The sequence below is a fragment of the Pan troglodytes genome, chromosome 13 (assembly GCF_028858775.2).
Source record: "Pan troglodytes isolate AG18354 chromosome 13, NHGRI_mPanTro3-v2.0_pri, whole genome shotgun sequence".
NCBI lineage: Eukaryota > Metazoa > Chordata > Mammalia > Primates > Hominidae > Pan > Pan troglodytes.
Genome location: NC_072411.2, coordinates 59485620 through 59503955, shown reverse-complemented (window position 1 = coordinate 59503955; position 18336 = coordinate 59485620). Strand labels below are relative to the sequence as shown.

The following is an 18336-nucleotide window of genomic DNA, read 5'->3' as shown; positions in this document are numbered from 1 at the left end:
TCATCTAATTAATGATTTAAAAAATACAGATTATTTATATAAACTATTCGGCACCATATTACTGATCTTAACTCCCCTTATTCACTATAGCAATTCCACAAACTTGAAAGAGACAAAGATTGCACACACTAAAGCTTGTTTATGGCACCTTAAAAGACAGCACTTTGAATTGCTATTCCCCAGTTCCTAAAGTGGTAATGAGATTTATAGGTAACTTTAAAAGTTTTTCTTTTGTGTGTTTGCTTAGGACTTAGCACATTATAGGCATTCTGAAGAATGGAGCACATTGCACATTCCATTAAACAATTTGGGCAAAAATAAAGTGTAAATAAACATAATACGTAGTGTAGCCAAGTGCTTAGGGCCCCTGACTGGGTCGGCAAAAGAGCATGGAGTAGTGTGAGAGCCCACAGGAGCTCCTCCACCTCCAGTGCCCAGCACATAGTAGGCATTCAATAAATAGCTGAGGAATAATGAAACAATGAATGCATTCTTTTTTTTCTAGTCACTTTGCTTGCAGTGGTTATCTTAAGGGTGTAATAAAGTAATAATTGCTTCGTGACTATGTGGGCTCATAAGTTAATGTTTGCAAAGTGCTTTGAACTTCTTGGGAAAAGGGATGGTGTTTTTGTTGGCACTGTGTATTGTTTGCAGTGGCACACAAATTCCTCCTCCTCCTCTTCCTCCAGCTGCCAGCACTGTGCCCTCCCCCAGCTCTGTGCAGGGCCAATATCTCCCACAGGGCAGCCTCATGGCCTTTACTGCCTCTCTCCAGCCAGCTCCAGCACTACAGGACAGGTAGGGACAAAGCAAACATGGGAAAGATTTCTTTAAGGCCACCGAGGAGAAATGAAACTTGGGTCGATACTAATGATTCCTACAGGGATTGGTGTTTAGAGGGTTGCAGATTCTTGGCCACCCGTGGAAGTAGCTATTGGACAGACACACTCATCCGTGAGGACACATCAAGCTAGATCCTGAAGGGGAGATAGAAGTGTCATATAGGCAAACGGGGGTATGTGTGGAAGCAGCTGTTTTTTCAGTTTTATGTGGCCCATATACATAATACAAAACCTTGGCTAGTAACTGGCAACAAAATGTTACATAGTTCTGTTAGTAGGAACCCATAAGACAAGCCAGATTTATGAGTACAATTTTCCACTGCTATGATTTCTTTCCTCATTATTTTCTTTATATTTGATGATGGCAAATAACGGAGTTCTGTCTCACATATGGTTAGCCAAGACTGCAATAGTTTCCAATGCATTTGTTACTATTTTTTAAATTGCCATCATTGTTAGGAACTTCATAATTAAACAACTCACATGTGATTTGGAAAGCAAAAGCTATGTTTTCTGTTAAGAATGGATGTCCTTTGTGAACAAATTCAAGCAAAAGAGTTTTTTTTCTTTTGTGTTACACCAGGTTAACTTTCAACTGATCACACATGATAAATATCTCAAAATAAAACAGGGAGAGGCAGTTACAGGTTCAGAATAACTAGAATGACTATGGGAGGCGGATCTTGCCTTAAAGGCAAGAACACCTTCAGTTCTCCACAAGTTGGAAGTGACTTGTTTTCTAGACCACATCATGAGCTTTTCTGTGTGTGTGGAAGGTTTTTCATGTTAATTGCTGTACATGTGGCAAATTTACTCTCTCTACAAATTATTTCTAGAGATTGGAATTAAATGTCATGTGGAAAAAAGCCAACATGGCATTCTGTTAAGAAGATAGACAACCTAAGTGATGTCTATCCTGCTTCAAAGAAAAAACTCAGGTAAGTCTGACTTTAGTTGAACCACATGAAGTTAACCAAGAGCAAGGCTTAGGTTTTGTTTTTAAAAAAATATATAGAAGGAAAACTCCTTCCAACTAAAATACATTCATTATTTACCTGAAAACAAAAGTAGGTGGAGCTGAATTTGTAGTTAGATTATAGTAAGTAGCATTTGAAACTCTGAAAGCTTAGAGTCCACATAAAAGCCACAAGTACAACATTTATTTGGGAGTAACTCCAGATGAGAAATGGTTTCTTTTGTCACTTGATTCAGTATAAGATGAATTTTTTATTTGTACAGAGCTTGAGAATCACATAGGCATCGCTGAATTTTTCTTTTTTTTCCAATCTCTATTTGTGAGTATTTGATACTAGACAGTTTGTCCATGTCCTGAAATAAATGGATGAGAACTCATTTCAGGGAAGATAAGGTGAGCAGTCTGAATTAGGGGGAGGCTGTATTTCCTTTTCATTATGTTAATGACCTGTTGCATTTCAGGAGGCTGTACATTCATTTAGAGCAGAGTAGACGAAACCTCCTATGCTCTGGCTTGGGAACCAGGAGGAATCACTGACTGAGATTTGCCAACCAGACCTCTATGGTAAGTTTGAATTTGAAATGTGTGGGTTGATTTTCATTATTCATTATTTCTTTTGATCTTGGGGAGGGGAAGAAATTAACAAATTTTAATGCAGTGTTATATATTCAAATAAATATCATATTGAGGAAATTATTGCTGGAAATTTTTTATTCAAGTGTTTAATGAGTAAGCTGACTGACTCGTCATCCAAGTATTTTGGACTTCTTGTTGATACTAGGTTTCGCCTATTTTTTCTTATATGATCAGTGGATTTGCTATGGGGATATCTTATGTCAAGGCAGATGTCGAGTTTATGACATTTAGACATCTATTTTTGATAATGGAAGGGTTCAATAAATACAAGAGTGTGACATCAACACAAGGAGAAGGAAAGAGACAAGAGATTGGTCTAGGAAGTTGAAGGTTCTTATTAAGAAAAAAGAAAGGAGGGAGATGGTGAAAAGCCAATTTTACATTGGTTAAGCACTAGAACTCAAACATGATATTCTAATGATGAAGACAGGTTGAGTGGGCTCATGGGAGTGTGTGTGTGAAACAGAAAGAGAGGGAGGGAGGAAGGGAGGGGCAGAGAGAAAAACAGAGAGAGAGAGAGAGAGAGAGAGAATTGATTATTTTCTTATCTGTATCCACTCTAGCCTTTCTCAGGACAGGAACCCTGTCCTTTCACCTCTGTATTATCTGCAAAGAATAGATAATCAACAAACAGTTTGATTGAATAGGGTATCTCTTTTTGTGGCTGCTACAGAAAAGATCAGCAAACTAGTTGCTTTTATGTGCTTTCTGTGACATAGGGCTCAGAGCTCAGCCAGAGGCAGCTGAAACTTCATCAAATAAATAGCCAAAAGGTGAGCTTTGAGTGTTTCCCAAAGTATTCTGTCAAATTCAGATCATATCAGAGTTACGTTTTAGGGCTAGACCACCAGGAGTCAGGGCGTTGTCTCTGGGAAGACTTTGTTCAGTACACTTTAGGTGTCCTGTAAGAAAGACACAGGGCAGAAGATCTCAACTTTTAAGCACGTAACCCCCCCGGACAGTATTCAAGCACTGGTTCCTGGGTCTCGCTTCTTGTGATCTGATTCAGTAAGTATGAGATGGGGGGATGTGTGTCCCTGGGAACCTATATTTTGTAAAGGATGCTGGTGTTGAAGGATCTCAATTTTGAGAAACATTTCTGGGGTTTCTCTAGCTTGTTTATCTCATTAAAGGCTTATGAGCGCAGAACACATCAGGAACCTGGCTCTGAGACAGACTCAGGGCAGCTGGGATGAAAGGCACTGCCTGTGTCTCAGGGACTTGTGTTTGAACACACTGTGGCGTTGGAAAAGGCACCTTTCTCTTTCCAAGGTTCAAGTATTTTCTTTTTGAAAGAGGAGAACAGTATTGTCTACCTCGTGGGATTTGAAGAAATCGTGCATGCAAAGTGGGTTAGCAGAGTGACTGACACGTAATGAATTAGTAATTGTTAGCTCTTGCAGTGGGAAGAGAAGAGGGATGCCAGTAACAGGCCCTCTGTGGCCAGGAAAAATGGTTTGGGGCAGACAGACCCAAGGCATCACAATAGAGGAGGCTAGCTGTGGGATCTTGAGCATGCAGGGCCAGTGTCTAAAGGTAAATTCTAGACCTAACGATGAATAAACATGAGGATAGGAGACACACTTTCTCACTCTAACAAGTTTTTTCCAAGAGTGGTAATGAGCAACCCAGATGGCACAGCTAATTGGAATCATAATTGATCCCACAATGGTATTTAAGTCAATAGTTTAATTGATTTTCCTCAGGACAACCATTATGAGAACTTCTAAAGAGAACAAAGTGAAATGCATCAAATACTGTGACTGGTTCATATTTGCTACCCCCGGGCGGGTGTGGTGGCTCACGCCTGTAATCCCAGCACTTTAGGAGGCCCAGGCAGGCAGATCACCTGAGGTCAGGAGTTCAAGACCAGCCTGGCTAACATGGCAAAACCTCACTTCCACTAAAAATACAAAAAATTAGCCAGGTGTGGTGGCGCGCGCCTGTAATCTCAGCTACTTGGGAGGCGGAGGAAGGAGAATCGCTTGAACCTGGGAGGTGGATGTTGCATTGAGCTGAGACAGCGCCATTGCACTCCAGCTTGGGCAACAAGAGCAAAACTCTGTCTCAAACAACAACAACAACAACAACAACAACAACAACAACAACAACAAAACATATTTGCTACATGCTGTGCGTGGAAGGAAGAATGAATAAAGAGAATAATGGTCAAAGAGGGGAGGGGATACAGGGATCACAAATCAAACAGACTGTCATGAGTCAAATACTTGTCTGGTCATTCAGTGCAATGTTAGGTGGTATTGAACCAGATGGTGAGGCCAAGTACTCCCCCGAAATAAAGTACCAAGAGCAGAGGAACCAATACTGGTATCTTAGGTGCCTTCCTTAAATGGCAAAGATGAAATTTGGTGGCACATAAATGTATGATATGATAGAGACAGCCAGCAAACAAACAGATGGGGCATACGAAGGATGAATGGAGATGAGGTATGATCAGATGTCTCTGAGCATATCATGTAGCCTCCTTTGGCCTAAATGTTCCCTCTGAGTGCCCTTCCAGTCCTGATAAAATGTTATAAGGCATATAGCATGGGAGAAAACCCATCACTTTATGTTTTTCTTACCTGCAGAGTAGTCCGTAAACTAGGGCACCTAAGTTATTGTGAAATGCTAGCTACTTTGAGGAATTTTGTTTACCCTGAATTATGATTTTTTTCCATAAGCCAAAATTTCCACTTAAATATATTTTTACCAGTACCGTTATGACTCTGGATGTAACTGATATCTTTTCAGTAAATAATCACCCTAATAGGTGGTAATTACGAATAAATGATGAAAAAAATGCTAACAACAGTAGCCACTGTTTTTCAAGTGCCTATCATCTGCTAGGTCGTATTTCATCATTAATCCTTTCAGTAACCCTGTTAGAAGGCATTATTGTGGCCATTTCCCATGTGGATTCTCAGAGGTCACAGAGGTAGTAAATACATCAGGACTTTTTTTAGATGGAATAATTTTTTATTACAACACCAATTTATTCCAAGTTAATATTACAGAATGTTAAAAAGTAATGGAATGACAATAAAATTAGGAATCCAAATAATCTGGATTTGACTTTTCATGTAGTGTTTATACTGAGGGATCTAGTAAAAGTCATTATTTATGCCTCAATTAATTTTATTAGTGAAAATAAGATGATGACACTTACTTCATAGTTATGTTTCAGAATAGAATACAATATTTTTGAAAAGATTTTAAAATCTGCTGGGTGATGGCTTTATAGCATCTTTATGCCATGCTATGGGTTCCTATTCCTAATATATTCCTTCCTCTGCCTCTTTGCCCAATATATAAAGTTTCAACCTCTCTAGTTAGCAATATTTTCCTGTCTTGCAAAGCCTAGCTCAAATTCTTCCTGCTCAATTAATATTTCTTGATGACATTAGACATCGTCATGGCTTTTAAAAATTATCTAAACCATACTATCACGTTATTGTACTAGTCTATCATATATGTCCATATAATCTATTTATTGTTTCCATCTTCTCAGATGAGAAAATAATGCCCATGAAAAGTGTCATTGATATGGGGTAAAATGTGTGATATAATATGTTGAAAAAATACAATTTCAAAATTGTTTGAAGAAAATACTTTCAATTATGTTAAAATACAGTTCTGTGCTAGCCTTTCCAGTAATTTATGGCTTCAATCGAATTCATGACAAAACATCAGATAAAACCAAATTGAGGGCCATTCATCAGAATACTTGACTGAATCCAGGTCTTTCTTATTCGTAGCCCATGTTACTACTACTATAATGCGCTGTAAATCGGCTATACTGAGTGCCATCATTATTAATCTTGTATAGTTTGCTCTTTGATTTGAAGTCTCCTAATTATTATTAAAAATACAATATGGAGTGTATGTTTAGTGTCCTACTCCTTAATTTCTCACTTGTGATCACTTTAATGAAGTACTTCTCTTCCTAATGGTAATATCATATTATTTTGTTTACTTTTAGTAATGAGTTTGCTGAATATTCTGAATTTCCCTGGGGCATATATATGAAAGTAACTTTTTTTTTCAATTAAGCTGTGTCAAATTTCTCTTTTACTTGGGCAGATCCCATGATCTTTTGGTTAGGCTTCTATAAAAAAAAACAAAACCATAACAATTCAGTGTTAGAAAAGCTTCAATCTCAATCTAATTTAGAGCTATTGCCTCCAACATCACAGATCAGATATAAGGTGTCGGGAATAGAAGACGTGGGTGTGGTCTGCCTTCGGGATACTATCTCCCCTTCCCTCTTCTAGGGTTCCGCAGTTTGTGGTGATTTGGGAAAGAAAAGAAAGGACAAGTCTCTCACATTTAATAGTGCAGCTGAAGTTTGTCCTCTGTAAAATTTTGACTGTTTATCTGGTTAATGTGGACTGGGAGGCAGAGGTCTATATCTGGGAGTTTTCAGAAGCCCCTTAGGGACCTCACCACTGCACAGTCATTGATATCTCATACATGGAACACTCCCCAGCTCCTGCTGCTGAGGTGTGCTTTCAATGGCCAATCCTTGTGGGTAGAATTTGTCAAGATAACACAAACCTAGCTACTTCCCCCAAGTTCACATGGCCTATGGAGATACACATGTGGGTTGCCCCAGAGCTGTGCTCTCTCCCTTTTCTAAGTCACTTTTTTTCCCCTCAGTTCAGGTAGGTACAGTGGCTTGATTGGCAAGGCCACTGCAGGTGCAGATGTCAAAGCTAGAAATGTAATTCTGGCCTTCTCTTCCTATAGGCACTCCTTCCAGGCTTTAAGAGTGGTTCTCATGGCAGCCCCGAACTTGGTTCAGTGGTGAGAGGCATGTCTTGGTGGAGTAGATAGAAAACTGAAGCATTACTCCCTTCCCACCCCTACCAAGGCCACCTTACACCTCTAATCATTTCCTTCTTCTCTGTTCCCACCTCAGTCTTCCTTTCAGACTTGACTGGAGAGGGAGAAGGTCCAGTTTGGGGTGATGATTTAGAGCAGCAGAGCCTTTACCTGGTTGTGTCTTCGTAAGCCTTAAAGAAGGTGGTTAGCTCCAGTTGTTCTCAGTTCTCCAACTTCTCTATTTTAATATTGTGGCCTTAACTGCCAATTTTGGGATAACAGAAAAACTTGTACTCAGTAGCCTGTTACATTTGTGCACTTTGGGGAACAAAAATTGATATAAAATTGAAAACTTCTCATCTGCAACTGAAGCTGCCAAGAGAATGAAAAGGCAAGTCACAGACAGGGATACAATAATTACAAAAGATGCATCTGATAAAGGACTGTTATCCACAATATGCACAGAAATTGTAAAACTCAACAATAAGAACACAAACAACCTGATTAATAAGCGCGCAAAATATTTGAACACACTTCACCAAAGAAGAACGAAAGATGGCAAATAAGCATATGAAAAGATACACAACATCATATCTCATTAGGAAATGCAAATTATTAAATGCCTAAGGTAGTCTTCTTTGGGTTAAATCTGCTTGGTGTTCTATAATCTTTTTTGGATTTGGATATTCATATCTTCCTCTAGGTTTGGGAAATTCTCTGTTATCCCTTTGAATGAACTTTCTACCTCTGTCTTTCTCTACCTCCTCTTTAAGGCCAGTAACTCTTAGATTTGCCCTTTTAAGGCTATTTTCTAGATCTTGTAGGCATGCTTCATTGTTTTTCATTCTTTTTTCTTTTGTCTCCTTTCACTGTGTATTTACAAATAGCATGTCTTCAAGTTCACTAATTCTTTCTTCTGCTTGGCCAATTCTGTTATTAAAAGACAGATGCATTTTTTAGTATGCCAATTGCATTTTTCAGTTCCGGATTTTCTGTTTGATTCTTTTAAATTATTTCAACCTCTTTGTTAAATTTATCTGATAGAATTCTGAATTCCTTTTCTGTGTTCTCTTGAATTTCTTTGAGTTTCCTCAAAATAGCTATTTTAAATTTTCTGTCTGAAAGGTCACATATCTCTGTTTCTCCAAGACTGGTCCCTGGTGCCTTATTAGGTTCATTTAATGAGGTCATGTTTTCCTGGGTCGTCTCAATATTTGTAGATGTTCATCTGTGTCTGGGTATTTATCGTAGTCTTTGCAGTCTGGTGTTTGTACTGGTCCTTCTTGGGAAGGCTTTCCAGATATTTGATAGGACTTGGATGTTGTGATCTAAGCTGTATCTGCTTCAAGAGGTACCTCAAGCTCAGTAACACTGTGGTTATTGCATACTTGTAGAGGTACTGCCTTGATGGTCTTAGACAAGATCTGGGAAAATTTTTTGTATTATCAGACAGGGACTCTTTTTCTCTTCCCTTAGTTTCTCTTAAACAAATGGAGCCTCTCTTTCTATTCTGAGCCACCCAAAGCTGGGGGTGGAGTGATACAAGCTCCCTTGTGGCAATCACCACTATGACTGTTCTCAGTCAGACCTGAAGCCAGCACAGTACTGGATTTCACCCAAGGCCTGATGCAACCACTCCCTGGCTACTGCCTATGTTCTCTGCAATCAGCAAGTGGCAAAGACAGCCAGGCCCGTGTCCTTTCCTTCAGGGCAGCAAGTTCCCCCAGGCTCCAGGCAGGTCCAGAGGTGCCACCCAGGAGCCTGGGATTAGAGTCAAAACCCTTAGAAGTCTATTATACTGCAGCTGAGCTGGCATTCAAACTACAAGCTACAGTCCATCTCACTCTTCTCTCACCTTTTCAAAGGCAGAGGAGCCTCACCTCTTGGCCACCGTCACCACAGGCCTACAGGGAGTACTACCAGACTACCACCAATGTTCCCTTAAGGCACAAAGTCTCTTCAGTCAGCTTGTGGTGAATGCTGCCTGGGTTGGGACTCACCCTTTAGGGCAGCGTGCTCCCTTCAGGCCCAGGGCAGGTCCAGAAATGCCATCCAAGAGCCAAGTCCTGGAACTGAGGACCCCAAGAGGCCTGCTTTGTGCTTTACACCCCTGTGGCCAAGGTGCATGGCAAAGTCCCCTTTGCTTTTCCTTTCACTTTTTTCAAGCAGAAGTCTCACCCATAGCCATCATGGCTGGGAATGTGCTGAGTCCCCCAAAGCCAGCAAGTTTCAGAGTCTCCCCCAAGACCCTCAATGTAGTACCTGCATATTGCTGCTGGTTTTTCAGGACCTAAGGGCTCTTCACTTAGCAGGTGATGAATGCTGCCAGGAAAGCGTCCTTTCTTTCAAAGCAATGGGTTCCCTTCTGGCCCAGGGTATGTCTGGAAATGTCATCTAGGATCTAGGGCCTGCGAAGGGGGCCTCATGACTCCAATTGGTGTCCTATCCCGCTGTGGCTGAGCTGGTATCTAAGATGCAAGACAAATTCATCCTCACTCTTTCCTCTCCTCTCCTCAAGTGGAAGGAAAAGGTCTCTTGTGGAGCTGTGAGCTATGCAGCCTGGGGTTAGGGAAGTGTTAATAGCAGCCCTGCCTTAGGTGCTGCAGTGTCTCAGTAGGTCACATGTCCCTCCAGTCAACTGTCTCTGAGCCCAGTTTAGCCCTAGGACTCACCGAGGAATTGTAGTCCTTGTGACCTAGAATGCCTTTCGAGTTTATTTAGAGCCCCAGAGCACTTTAGACCATGGTGGTGAGGCTTGTGGGAACTCAAGTTCTTACCACTGGGATTGATGAGAACTTAGCTGATGCTCCTTCCTTGGGTGGGTGATCAGCTAAGTTTGGACTGGTTTTCCTTTCTGTTATAACAACAGCACTGAGTTTAATGCCTCACAATTGCTGCACTCTCCCTCCCCCAGTTCATGGACAAGCTTTCTGTACCATACCACTGCTGCTGGGGTGGGGAGGTGGAGGGGAAGGGTTATGTCTTTTTTTCTACTTTTTCAGTGCCCCTTTCAGCAATACAAAGTTAAAACCAAGTACTACGAGTGCTCACCTGATTATGGGTTCTTATGAAGATGGTTTTTTTGTGGGTAGATAGTTGTTAAATTGGAGTCCTTGGGGTTTGGGAGGGGAGCGATTGGTAGAGTCTTCTATTCTTGATCTACCTACCAGGAAATGTAAATTAAAGTGACAGGATACTACTATAGGCCTATGGGAGTGGCAAAAATCCAAAACACTGACAACACCAAATGCTGATGAGAATGTAGAGCAACAGGAACCCTCATTCATTGTTGGTGGAAATGCAAAATGGTACAGCTGCTTTGGAAGACAGCTTTGCAGTTTAATGTAAAACTAAACATACTCATACCATAGAATCCAGGAATTGGTCTGCTTGGTATTCTCCCAAATAAGTTGAAAATTTAAGCCCACACAAAAACCTATACATGGATGTTTATAGCAGCTTTTTTCATAATTGCCAAAACTTAGAAGCAACTAAGACGTCCTTCAATAGGTAAACAGATAAAGAGACTGTGGTATATTTATATGATGGAATATTATTCAATATTAAAAAGAAATGAGCTATCAAGTCACGAAAAGACATGGAAGAACTTTAAATGTATATTAGTAAGTGAGAAAAGCCAATGTGGAAATGTTACATACTGTATGATTCCCATTATACGACATTCTGGTGAAAACAAACTGTAGAGACAGTAAAAAGCTCAGGGATTAGGTGGGAGGAAGCAATAAATAAGTGGAGCACAAGGCCGGGCGTGGTGGCTCACTCCTGTAGTCCCAGCACTTTGGGAGGCCGACGCGGGCAGATCACGAGGTCAGGAGATCGAGACCATTCTGGCTAACATGGTGAAACCACATCTCTACTAAAAATACAAAAAATTAGCCAGGTGTGGTGGTGGGCGCCTGTAGTCTGGGAGGCTGAGGCAGAAGAATGGCGTGAACCCAGGAGGTGGAGCTTGCAGTGAGCCCAGATCGTGCCACTGCACTCCAGTTCGGGCGACAGAGCAAGACTCCGTCTCAAAAAAAAAAAAAAAAAAAAAGGGGGGGGAGCACACAGGATACTTAGGGCAATGAAACTATTCTGTATGATATCACAATGCTGGATGTATCATTATACATTTGTCAAAACCCATAGAATATACAACACCATGAGTGAACCTAATGTAAACATGGGTTACATTTGGGTAAAAGTGATTGCTTGTATTTGGGTAAAAATGATTGGCTATATAGGTTCATTAAATATCTTCATATCAGTATCATGAAGGAAGTAATATTGGTATGCCCATTTCACAGGTAAGGAAAATGAGTCATAGAGGGGCTGTAACAAATGTCTCACTCTGGTGCCTAATGCTGATAGTGGGGGAGGCTGTGCAAATGTGGAGGCAGGGGATATATGAGAACTCTCTGCACTTTCCACTTAATTTTGTTATGAACCTACAACTGCTCTAAAAATAAAATATATTGAAGATTAATTGATAATAAAAATATTAGAGTCACAGGTAACCAAAGCAGAGAAATTGGCTTTCTAAATAGATGACAGATTTCCTCACCTTTGCATGGGACAGAATAAATTTTTTTAACTTTTATTTGAGGTTTGGGGTACGTGTAAAGATTTGTCACATAGGTAAACACATGTCACAGGGTCTTGTACATATTGTTTCATCACCCAGGTATTAAGCCCTGTACATGTTTTGTTTTATGACTCCATCCCTTGGACAGAAAATGTCTAGTGCATCGTAGATGCAGTTGAGCCTTCTACCTTCTCTCTGCATTTTATTTTCATAGCTACTGATATGGAGCAGCTATTTCATAGCTACTAGGGAGCAGCAAAGGTGGATGAGAAGAGACTGCCTCTTCCTGGAAGGCTTACCCTTGATAGTGAATCTACTTCCAATGTTGCAGAGAACTATGTGTCACTGTTATTGTTCTGAATGATGCAACTCTATGGAGACTCTTTATTACCTAGAAAAACAGCAGTCTCTGAAAGTTGAGATTCTGTTTTCTTAGAATACTGTTTTTGGTGTTCACAGCTTTAGTTAGTCATGAAACCAGGTTATGAGAAATAGGAGCTGGCAAGTTGGACATGGCATAGCTGTAAGAAATGTCTTCAGCAAACTGATATTTGCCTACAATGTTATTCTTTCACATTTAGCTACATACATTCATTCTGTGCCTTGGTTTCTCAGACTTTTCTCTGTAACACGAGAGATTTTGCACAACTAACTCATTTAATCTTCATTGCAACCTCATGAGGAAAGTTAATATTGGTATGCCAATTCCACAGATGAAGAAACTGAGTCACAGAGAGGCCATAACTGGCCTACTGTGAGATAGCTAGTAAGGGGTAGAGTTGAGATCTGAGTAAAAGCATCCTTGCTTCACAGTAGGGTTCTTAATCACTCTACTGGGTTGCAAAAAGCCACAATAATAAAAACAACATGAAACTGGTTAAAAATTAGAACTATTTATGTAACAAAAATAAATAGATTGGAGGTAGAAACTAGGGTATAGTTTCATTATAAAATTATCGAACCCAACAAGGGTTGCTATTTGGAGAAATTGGTTATTTGGATTGAAAAGTCCAGTTTAGGCAATCCCCCCTTAAAGATAATTACCCATTTTATTCCAAGTGGATTAAAGAGTTAAATATAAAGAGTTAAACCAAAATAACTTGGAAGAAATATAGATGAATATTTATCTTATCTCTGGATAGAAAATGATTTTCTAAACATAAAAGCAATTAAGAAAATCACAGAGGAAAGACTGATGAATGAAATGAAATATTTCTGTATATCATAAACAAAATGAAGACAAATAACCAACACATGTAAGAAACTGTGATTTTCATATACATTTGAAGAAAATAACAAAAGAGAAAGCGGAGGTGCTTAAAATATGAGCAAAGTATGAAAAATACTCTTTTTTTGTAAAATATGAAGGGCAAATTTTTAAAAATGGAAAATAAAGCAAAATTAGTAAGCATTTTCCACAGAGCACATTTTATCAAAGACTTTTAACTGGTAATAATTAAAGCTATTGGGAGTTCTGCAAGATCAGTAACTTCATGTACAATCTTTCTGCCAATAATTTAGCAATATCCATCAAGAGACTTAAAAATAGTTATATTTTTCAGACCCCTATTTTTTTAACTTTTAGTTCTGAGGGTACATATGAAGGTTCATTTACATAGATAAACACGTGTCATGGGGGTTTGTTGTACATATTATTTCATCACCCAGGTTTTAAGCCCAGTACTCAATAGTTATCTTGTGTGCTCCTCTCCCTCCTCCCCGTCTCCACCCTCAACTAGACCTAAGTGTCTGTTGTTTCCTTCTTTGCGTTCATAAGTTCTTATCATTTAAAAATGGGAACATGCAGTTTTTGGTTTTCTGTTCCTGCATTAGTTTGCTAAGGATAATAGCCTCTAGCTCCATTCATGTTCCCACAAAAGACGTGATCTTATTCTTTTTTCATGGTTGCATAGTATTCCATGGTGTATATGGACCACATTGCCTTTATCCAGTCTGTCATTGATGTCGTTTGGCCTGATTCCATGTCTTTGCTATCATTAATAGTGCTGCAATGAACATTCGCATACATGTGTCTTTATGGTAGAATGATTTATAGTCATCTGAGTATATACCCAGTAATGGGATTGCCGGGTTGAATGGTGGTTCTGCTTTTAGCTCTTTGAGGAATTGCCATACTGCTTTCCACAATGGTTGAACTAATTTACACTCCCACCAACAGTGTATTAGTGTTCTCTTTTCTCTGCAAACTGGCCAGCATCTGTTACTTTTTTGAATTTTTAACAACAGCCATTCTGACTGGTGCGAGATGGTACCTCATCATGGTTTTGATTTGCATTTTTCCAGTGATCAGTGATATTAAGCTTTTTTTCATATCCTTGTTGGCCACATATATCTCTTCTTTTGAGAAGTGTCTGTTCATGTCCTTTGCCTACTTTTCAATGGGGTTTAAACCACTATTTTTTAATGTAAGGATTTATACTAATAGTTATATGGACAAAGATTTATGTTCAAATTTGATCACATTATTATTTCTAACAGTGAACTATCAGAAATAACAATATTTAATAAAATTAGATTACTATCAAACTAGAAAATTATGGTTCTGCTATAGTATGGACTGTCATATCACTATTAAAATCATGTTGTGATTAGTTATTAGTGATAAAAGAAAATTATAGCGGGTAGTGTTAGTGTTTAAGTGTAACAAAATAGTGTTTTAAGATATACTATTTAAGTGTAATAAGAGAGTATACATAGTTATTTATGCATAATTATCTCATCTGGTTAAAATCAATAATAAAAAAGGACTAGGGAGGTTAAGACAAATGTTCATGATGATTTTTGGTGGTAGTGGGATCCTCTCTACTTTACAAATTATCTACAACAGAGAGATAATCATGGGAAAAATGTATTTAAATAAGGAAAAGAAACAAATACAAAAGGAATTACCGAGACAAATAAAAAAGGGCAGATCATTAGAAATGGTGAGAGGCTCACGGATATGACTACAAATCTGAAGTGAAGGCAGAGTTGGAATGGAGTTTAGAGCAAATAGAAATATTGGAGTAATTCGTGCTCATGGCCAGCTCCTTCAAAGCACTGAAGTGTATAGAACGGCTACAAGGAAAGACCTGAGCTTCTCTGTCTTGTGATGAAAGTGAGTTTTGTTTTTCTAAAACAAACCAGTTCTCTGCCCAAATTTACATTTTTATAGATGCCACATATATTTTCAACCTCTAAAATATTTTGGTTAAGATGTTTTCAAAATAATAAATCTTCAAAATCAGTCTCTATTTTCTCCTTATTTTGTTTAAGTCCATGACCTTTCCAATTTATGCAATATTTTAATTTTGGGGGAGGGGGGCAGCAAAAGTAGATGTAATTTGTCTATTAGCTATTACTTTGATTTTTATAGTCTAAATATGTGGAAGTTTCCAACTTTCTTATCTTTATTGCAGTTAGACTTTCTAAAATGCCTTAGAGGAGTTTGAAGGTCTCATTATTTTCTTCAAACACTTTATTTCCCAGGAAGGTAGATATTTGTATCTCTTGCCTGTAGAATCTGCTCTATGGTTAGGAGAATTTATGTCCCTATTTTTTAGTTCTCACTTGGATTTTTTGATACTGAAAAAAGCCTCCTGAACTCAGGCCTTTACATACTTGTTCTCAGCATAATGGATGCCTGGTCCACACACTCATGTTCATTTCTTCAGTTTCTCCCTCCCTCTTCAAATTACCCTGGGGCCTTGATCGTGTCTTCTCTTGCTATAGCCTGTCTACCACTACCTAATCTCATATTCCAGCAGTGAGTGATCACTTATGTAGGCCGAGAGGAAAAAAATGTTGTTTTCCTGAATTTCTTTTTAGGAAATAGCAGTATATTTTTGTTAAAACATAAACATAATTGCTTATGCCCAATAAACTTTTACAGAAATAAAATATACTTAAAACTGTGTTTTCCATTGAATTGTCACTACAACATTTCTTTCCTCTAGAACATTTCTTTGCATTTAGTCTTAGTAAGATTGCATTGGGTTCTCCATCAGTCCAAGGTATGAGATGCTGGTTGTTGGATCTGCAAAGCATGACTGAGTCCCAGGGCATTAATCATCATGGCATATGCATTATTTTGCTGCTGTGCTCTGCTGAGCCAAGGAGATGATGCATATGTATTCACACTCCTCCACTCTCACTTTCTTCTTCCATCTATACTTTCTCTCTGAAGGCAGTTTTGGCTGCCACCAAGTACTGTACCCCAAATGCCACATTTTCAAATGCAAATGCCTGTTTACAGGAACATCTTGTCCCTTGGCCCAGTTCATCTCTCTGTGGTACATACCTACCGGTAGTACAGCTATAACTTTGGCTGCTGCTTTGTAAGTATAAAGTCACAACCAGAATTGTAACATGCAAATTTAAAACTGGAATGTCTACAAGTAGGCTCAAATACCTTTGGAGTCACTAAGTTTGTTTAGAGGCATGGAGCTATATTAGCCTGGGACTTGACTTCATGTCCCATAAACCCCTCTGTTCCCTCTTGGAATCTGTTGCCATTAACCTGTGATGTATGTACTCTGCCACCATTACCTCTAGCTCTAGCACTCATCCATTCATATGGCAAATATAGAGAGAGCACCAACCATTGCCAGGCACTCTGCTAGGTGCTAGACATGCACAGTGGAAAACAGGAAAGAGCCTGTACCATGTGAGAGCTTACGATCTAGTGGAAATTCAGACAAGAGAGCTAATTAAAATATGCAGTGTTAAGAAAAATCCTCTGTGCTGTAATGGAACCCAGTCCACAGGAAGGACACTCAGATCACCCTTTAAAAGTAGTGATGAAGGAAAGTTTCCCAGAGAAGTAATCCAGAACCCAAAAAAGCAAGGCTTAAAGCTGTGGGTCTCATGCTTCCAGGTCTCCCCCAAAGGATACACTGGGATTCCAGGAGTGCCAGGGTGACAAAGCAGTCAATCATCCAAACCGAGCTTGGACAGGCTATGGCAAGCAATGGGGACATACAAATCTTTAATCTCTGTTTGCTGTTGGTGATGATGGCATCACTGAAATTTTTGAGGTGTATTCTCAGGGTTATTTAACACACATTAAAAAGAAAAATGTATTAAAACTGATTTTTTTTCATGAAGAAAAATCTTGAAGATGTTTCCCTGGATTGAAGAACTCTTCTGGGGTCTGACCACAGGTCTAACTTCTCTGGAGGTTGATTTGAGACCCACTGGAGTGACCTCTGAGAATGGACCCCACTAGTGAATAGCCTCATTAGAGAGGATGTGGGTGGAGAAGGCTGAAGTGATGCTGCCATTTCTCCAGGATGCCTTCTGTAGATTCATCTCTGCTCTCCTGGGAAGCAGACTTCACTGACTCAATTTTTTTTTTTTTTTATATTTTAAATTTTAAGTTAGGGTCTCACTCTGTCACCCAAGCTGTAGTGCAGTAGTGCAAACTTGGCTCCCTGCAGCCTTGACCTCCCAGGCTCAAGCGATCCTCCCTCCTCAGCCTCCTGTGTAGCTGAGACCACAGGCACCCGCCACCATGCCCAGCTAATTTTTTTTTTTTTTTTTTTTTTTAGTTTTTGTAGAGATGGGGTTCTGCCATGTTGCCCAGGCTGGTCTCAAACTCCTGGGCTCAAGTGATCTTCCCACCTTGGCCTCCCAAAGTGCTGGGATTACAAGTGTGAGCCACTGTGCTGGCCTTCAAACTTCTTGAACTTTAGCATTCTCATCTTGCCACAATTGTTCTTCAGAGCTTGATTGGTCAGTGATATGCTGGGTCTCAGCTTGTTTCCCCCTTCTCATCATTGTTCTAATATCATTCCAGATATCTTTATTAATGTTACTGCTACTTCTAACTACTACTACTATTACAACGACTACTACTAAGGGTTTTGTTTTGTTTGTTTTTTTGTTTTTTGTTGTGTTTTTTTTTCTTTTTTTTTTTTGAGATGGATTCTCACTCTGTCACCTAGGTTGGGGTGCAGTGGTGCGATCTTGGCTCATTGCAACCTCCACCTTCTGGGTTCAAGCCATTCTCCCACCTCAGCCTCCCAAGTAGCTGGGAATACAGGTGCACACCACCATGGCTGTCTACTTTTTGTATTTTTAGTAGAGACAGGGTTTCACTATACTGGCCAGGCTGTTCTCGAGCTCTTGACCTCGTGATCCACTGGCCTCGGCCTCCCAAAGTGCTGGAATTACAGGTGTGAGCCACTGTGCCCAGCCAGGATTTTTTTTTTTGAGTGACTATATAGTAGCCAATGTCCTAGGCATTTTTTTTCACATCTTCAGAACAACCCTGCAAAAATAAATATTATTATCTTCATTTTGTGGTTTAGGTGACTGAGGTTCAGAGAGTTTAAGAAACTTCAGTTTATTGAATAGTATTCTCAGCATACGGAACAAATATAAAACTTAATATACCATTGTTAACACCAGAATTCCACTGAGCACAAACAGTGCTCAGTACCCTTGATGCAGGAAACCTGTGCTGCCGTGCT

General features: G+C 39.5%; 1 long non-coding RNA gene across 1 annotated transcript; it reads left to right on the top strand.

The window, feature by feature from the left end:
* The first annotated feature begins 707 nt into the window (after positions 1–707).
* LOC134808047 (uncharacterized) lies at positions 708–2382 on the top strand. Its single transcript, XR_010150108.1, has 3 exons — positions 708–798; positions 1679–1780; positions 2280–2382. It is a non-coding gene; the product is annotated as an uncharacterized LOC134808047 (long non-coding RNA).
* The last annotated feature ends 15954 nt before the right edge of the window (positions 2383–18336 follow it).